This window comes from Acipenser ruthenus, chromosome 29 (genome assembly GCF_902713425.1).
Source record: "Acipenser ruthenus chromosome 29, fAciRut3.2 maternal haplotype, whole genome shotgun sequence".
NCBI lineage: Eukaryota > Metazoa > Chordata > Actinopteri > Acipenseriformes > Acipenseridae > Acipenser > Acipenser ruthenus.
In genome coordinates, this window is record NC_081217.1 from 8,560,834 (window position 1) to 8,567,463 (window position 6,630).

Genomic DNA, 6,630 nt, shown 5'->3' on the forward strand with positions numbered 1-6,630 from the left:
TTTATCTGCTTTCACTATGACAGGCACTAGTGAGGCACATTACCATTATCCAACTCCATTTAAAAACATTTCAGAGTTTGTTGCTAGGCGCTCCAAGTCATTCTTATAATTCCTGGCTCTTAAAAGGTGATGGATACAAAGGCAGGTTTGTTTACCTGGCTGCATCACATCGCATCTAATGATATTTGAACATCTGGTACATGCTTTTAAGGCACTAAATCAATGTGTGCGCAGACAGGAAATATCTATATTTTTTATTTGCTGCTCATCGACCATGACCTTTATAAAATCTGGAAATGAAAAACAAAACAAAGTACAGTGCAACGTCAAGTAACCAGGCTGATGGTGTAGTGTAGGTTAGCTTGACTCTCACCCTGAAAGTAACTGCAAAGCAGAAAGCGCCTCACTTTGCCTGCTTTGAAAAGCTGAAGCATGGCAGTTTTGATTCTTTGAATCTTGAAAAAATCTAAATGAATGATCTAATACATGGTTAAAATAAATATATCCATGTTTATTGGGACCAAGAGGTACTCTGGTTAATTGACCATCCACTTCATAGGCTAGCAGATAGCTTGAATGTTATACAGGGTCTATTTGTATGATTCAAGTGTAACAGGCAGTGTTGTGTGATGCACTGCCATTACAGATTCTGTCAGTGAGATGAGATGAGATGAGATGAGATGAGAGTTAAAACTCTATAACCGCGAATGCAGATGAGCCCGGCTCTTTTGCAAAGTGGTTAAAGCACTCACTTAAGTGGTCAGATACTGCCAATATAAATATTCTATATTCATCCAGCTTGGGTTTGCTTTATTGACCCGTTTTTTAACATTACTGCATAGAATTAAAAAGAATGAGAGCCATGAAATATCAGCTTTATAAATTGAAGGGAAGTCACCACTATTTAGATAATTTAAAGGTACCAGTATGTTTTCACAAAGCATAGTGAAAGCATGGTAAAGTACAGGCAGGAATGGTAAGCACAATGGTAAAGCATGGTAACCTTGGTAAATGTAAATATTATGGTCTTAATGAAGTACAGTACACTGTGCGCTTGCTTGACAATATGAAAACGATTCCCTGGCCTAAAGATTATATTTCCAAATCTGATAAAAGGAGACAGCAGGCTTGCATCAAGATAAATATTATTTCTTATTTTTTTTTCTCTTTACATTCAGTCTTGCCGAGTTTAATTGATATGGTTTCTGGAAGCGTACCACCCCAATTTGCATGAACTAACGCCCACTTTATCTGAGTGAGCTCAGTGAAAGCCCAGGGTCAGGACTGTGGAGGGAACACACTGTCATAAACAAGGGGAGGTACAGCAGCTGGAGGCCAGGGTTGAGGCAGGCCTGCATTGCCACTGAATATAATAACATTGTTGTGCTTTCTGGAGTGACTGGTGTGGGTGTGAGGCAGTTGTAATGCTGCCACTGAAGAATTCAAGCTCAGCCCTAAGCAGTGAGGCTGTGAGGGGATAAAGAGATGGAACCTTCTGGAAAGTACGACATTTATGATATATTATAGACTGCTAAAGATATTCAGCCAATCTGAACACCAGTATCACCTACCACGACAAATCACAAAGAAACTACATTGAAGACACTGTACTGAGTTTCTACAGTGCTTTATTCTAAGTATCAGTACAGTTAAGCCACCTGCTCAAAAAATTCTAAACAGTGACATCAGACATATCGTTAACCTTTTCCCTCCTTTGAATGAAAGTACAAACTACTGCACCAAGCATCAGAGAAGCGGTCAGCTGAGGGTTTGAAATGATGTTTATCCTGAAACATCAAGAGAATTCTTCTACTATACTATTCTAGTCAAGTCTGTAAATAAAACCATTCCAGGGTGACCAGCCCTCCCGATTTTTCCCATGAACTGTCCTGGTCTCCTGACATCTTTCCCTAAAACTTACATTTTAATGGCGCCAGATAGCACTCCTAACATTAATAACTTAAACAATCAGATATCATATTAAAATACAATAGTGTGACATTCATTAGGACACCCCATTGCTTCTGTTGTCTGTGGGTATAAAATCAAACCACTGCAACTGAAAATCTAGCAGAATTGTCAAAACAGGAACATTAGCGATTGTCTAATTTAATTGATTACTTTAATAGGCCATGCATGCAATTGATTAAAAATAGAAAGAGAAAATGAACACATAGCCAGAATGTTTTATCAAGTTGTTTAAGCTGCCTAATTAAAGCACAAAGTGGTCTAACATTTTCACACATGAGTGCCTATTGTTTCGATATCAATGATTACTAACTGAAAACTGAAACTCTCACGCCCAGAGGTTTTCATGCAGGTAGCTATATAAAGGATATAAATGACAAATCTTGAGTTCTAATACATTTGCACACTATTGTATGGTTCCAGAATAATATTTTTTAATATAGATTACTTATATTAATATAGATTACTAGATTAATATAGTATGTAAAATGAAAGAAATGAAGTGTAGAACTAGCAATGCATATGGTTAGCACATGTGGCTCAGCGTGGCCACGAACTGGAAAGGGAATGTGCAGTGGCTGTGCAGCAGTCAGATGTTGTATTTTCTTAGTTTAATGTGAACAAACTGTAATAGTGATAAAAGCACTATTCAAATAAGAAGCATTCTTTAAAATCTATTTGAAACCTATGGGTCCCAGATCTGGATTTTGGAAATCTGGTAACCCTAAACCATTCTGAAGAAGGAAAAAATTACCAGCCAACCTGAAACAGAAAGGATTAACCATTACTGACAATTCCCTGTGTACAGTCCAGCGAGTGGTCATTAAAAGCAGGTTTCATTGCACTCTAAGCGTGTCCTTACTTTCACCTCTGTTATTATACGTGTTGTCTGCAGGCACCACCTTCCCTGCCTTTGAGTTTCTCCCATGGCCATGGAGTCACATGTTTCTGTCTCTTCTTTCGATTGCGTGCAAACAGCTTTTACTTTCAAATTCGCTGCTGTTCCCTTTGTCCCTTAAATATTGCCTTTGCCAAAAGCTGGCTGCTATTCTCATACCATAGCTGCCATGGCGTCAGACCTTTTCTGTTTCTGTCACTGTGTCATGAAAATTAGCATAACAAAAACATGCCACACTGCAGGCTTTAAAAGGAGCCCAAATAGCTTTTTGACCCGTGCCCCCACCCTTATTAAAAGTAACCCCAATTAAGTTTGAACAGTCAAGTATTTGAAATACCAGTACTGTGCAGTTTTGAAAGAAACACATTATGGTAAACATGTACAGTAATTTGTCGCATATCCGACTGCGCTGAGACCAGAGTAAGGGCGGATATGTAAAAATTCAGATGAATGAATCCTGTTTTAAATATCATAATACACAGCTGTAACAATTAATATATTCACACAATTATTGTTTTGAGATTCATCTTTAATTAGGGAGCTCCTCTAAATCCCTTGTTTAGAAATATACAGGGTATTAATGCTTGTGACAGGGTAGCCGTCTGTCGTGTGGATGTGTGCATTTGCTGCTGAGTGACAGGCAGGAGAGCGAGACGGAGGTTGAAGTTGATACGCTCCACATGTGAACAGCTCACATGACACTACCAGAAATGGCAGCGCACGGAGCACATACAACACAGTGTATGAAAACTTTGGTAGGATCTGCAATATCTGAACTAATCTTCTGTGTTCAATAATAAACTAACATTGCTGAAGACGTTGATCATGGCTGATAAACGGCTAGGGCGGATATGTGATGGGCAGATACGCGACAGATTACTGCATCATTAACCGTAAGGTAGAGTTGCATGTTCTAAGGTTTCACCTGGAGAGTGAAATTGTTCCCATCCCTTCTGCCTCCCCAATTGACTGACACATTTTCAACAAATAACACGCTTTGATCCAGGAAACAATACTGAGGGAAAATAACTAAGCGAAACAGTAATAAACTTAATGAGAGTGAGTCATGGAAACCGGGAACTGTCTCGAACTTGTAGTACCAGATATCATGATTATATCAGGAAGGAAAAGAAATGTTTGCTAACAATGTGTTTCTTTGTTTCACGTTTTAGACCGATGTAGCAAATGGCAGAACACAACAGATTGCTGTAGTGTGTTATCTACAATCACATTCAAGGAAAAGTACGACCCCAATCCGCTATAAAATGACAAACCCGTTCTAAACTTCAGGACTTTCTAAGTTTCCGATACTTCATGAATGAGATGTACAGGGTGATTAGAAAGTACGTTTACCACATCACTGACAGAACGGCACAACTTTATTGTGATAAATATTTTTGAAGGCAGTGCTCCCTGGATCTCTAGCCAATACATATTTTGAAGTAACATTATTAAGGGCCAACTTGAAAAATATATTACAAGTAGATTCCAGTACCACCCACAGAGTGTGTAAATTCACAATGCTCTGCTGTGTCAGTTTTTACACTGCAGGGTAAAGGCGGGGGCACCATTTCAGATTTCAGTATGGGGGAGGGGCAACTTTAAGTGGTAAGGCACTATTGCTGTATATGAACACATCTTATCAATCAATCTGAATTTCTAATGTAATGTTGATGCTTTCACTATTTGTGTGACTTTCCTGCAGAATTGCAATGTGTGAGTGGGGGCATGTCTGTTATAAATTTGCTGCACTAGTCACAACATGTACAGGTCTCTGCATGTGTAATTTCTTGATCTTCGTTTTTTCTATGGCGACGAAAGATGTTATGGAAGCGCTGGTTTTCTGAGCGGCACTGGCTTTTTGGTGTTTTTGTGATCTCTCGTGCTTACCACAAACATCATTATTCTTGCTCCCATGTCACACCGTTAAAATCAGTCCTGCGTAGTTTACAGAAAGTCTTTTTTTAACGTTGTTTAGGATTATGTGAGAATATGTTGTGGTCAATGAAGCATCAATATATATGTGTGTGTGTGTGTGTGTGTGTGTGTGTGTGTGTGTGTGTTTTGTAGCGGACGAGGAGGGCTTATCGCACGCACAGCCATCGTAGATGGTCAACAATGTGAGCTTGCCTCGAGCACTGACTGCACGCCTGCCACAAGGCTCCGCTGGGTTTTAAACCCTGCTAGGTACAGACAGGGATTGCAGTAGCCACAGACAGTGCATGCCTTTTGCAGAAATTAAAGGTTTGCTGACATAAATGGGGTTTAACAGTAGGGTTTTGAGCAAAATAGGAGAGAAAATGCATCCCATGAGTTGTCTGGGAGAAGTGTCCAAAAATGGGAGGGTCCTGGCAAATAAGGAAGAATTGACAGGTCTGCACTGATGTGTAGTGTTCCAAAAATTAGGAGTGGTTTGAAGCACATACATGGGGAGGTGGGGGGGCATACATATACATGCAACACACTGTCAAGTTTTGAAGCAAATGGAAATGCAAATAACCTTTTTCAAAGAGGAATTAAAATCATTTAACAGTATTAAGCAAACAAGGAACTAGTTAGAACAATACATGAACTGCTTTTGCCAGCAACCTATATCTTGTGGTTTAGTGTTACAAACATTGAATACACTTCAAAATGCAGGTATATTAACTACACTGTGCTTACACTTTTAGTACATTATTTAATACAACAAACAGAACAGACGTTGTTGGCTTTGCTTGCAGTCTTTTAGCAGCAGTACTGAAAGACAGAGACAGTATTGTTAAAGGCAATGTTGACTCCAGCGAAGTGCAATAATATTGGCTGTATTTCAATTCAGAAATCATGCATAGAATATGACACATTAAGGTGCGGTCATATGTTTCAGAAATGAGACTGAAGTTAATGAATCCCAACTACATATCACAACTGGATAAGTGGTTTTCCAGTTATTAAAAAATACATTAAAAAGCCTTTATTTCAGTTGCTGTGGATTCCATCCTGAGCAGGGGATATTATTTTTTTAATACAGCACACTGGTCATATTTGATCTATATTCTGTTAAAATAAAATAATGCACTAGAATGAGTTTCATGGAAGCTGGCGTAAAGTATAGATACATTAACTGGGCTTTCAATTTCATTAAACGTTTTCCTGTTGCATGAGGTCCTGCATAAGATTATGAACAGCTTGGTTATTGTAGCTTACGTGGGAAGAAATGTCATGTGAGATGTCATGGAATTTGGTTATTGGCATAGATGCGGTATTGCTAATGCTATAACCCTAGCAGCAAGAGTTTAACAAGATAAAACAAGCCTCACCACATTAAATATGAAATCTTGATCTACAGCCTGACGTGGAATTTCTATTGTTTTTAGATACACTGTGGCCACTATTTATCACAGCTTTTTTTCCGCGGTGCATTTTTCACTATTGTCAAGGATTTCGATTATAAAGTACATGAACAGCAACAGAAATGTTTTTGGCATCATTAGATAAGCCGAGGCTGCTGAAATCTACTTGTAAGTAACAGGACAGAGGCTGGATGCAAAGTGGCAACCATGCACACTGCAAGTGAGTGTATTAACCACTGTGCAAAACAGCAAGGTTCATCTGCATATGAGGTTAAAGAGCTTTTAACCTCATCTCACTGACAGGGGTCTGGAACGACAGCAGCAGTGCTTTACAGATCACAGCACTGTCACACGTACATGTGCTGCCGGTTCCCTAATGTGCTCCTCATCGTTCAGCTTCCTGCTCATCCTCACCTGGGAGGAAGGCCCCAA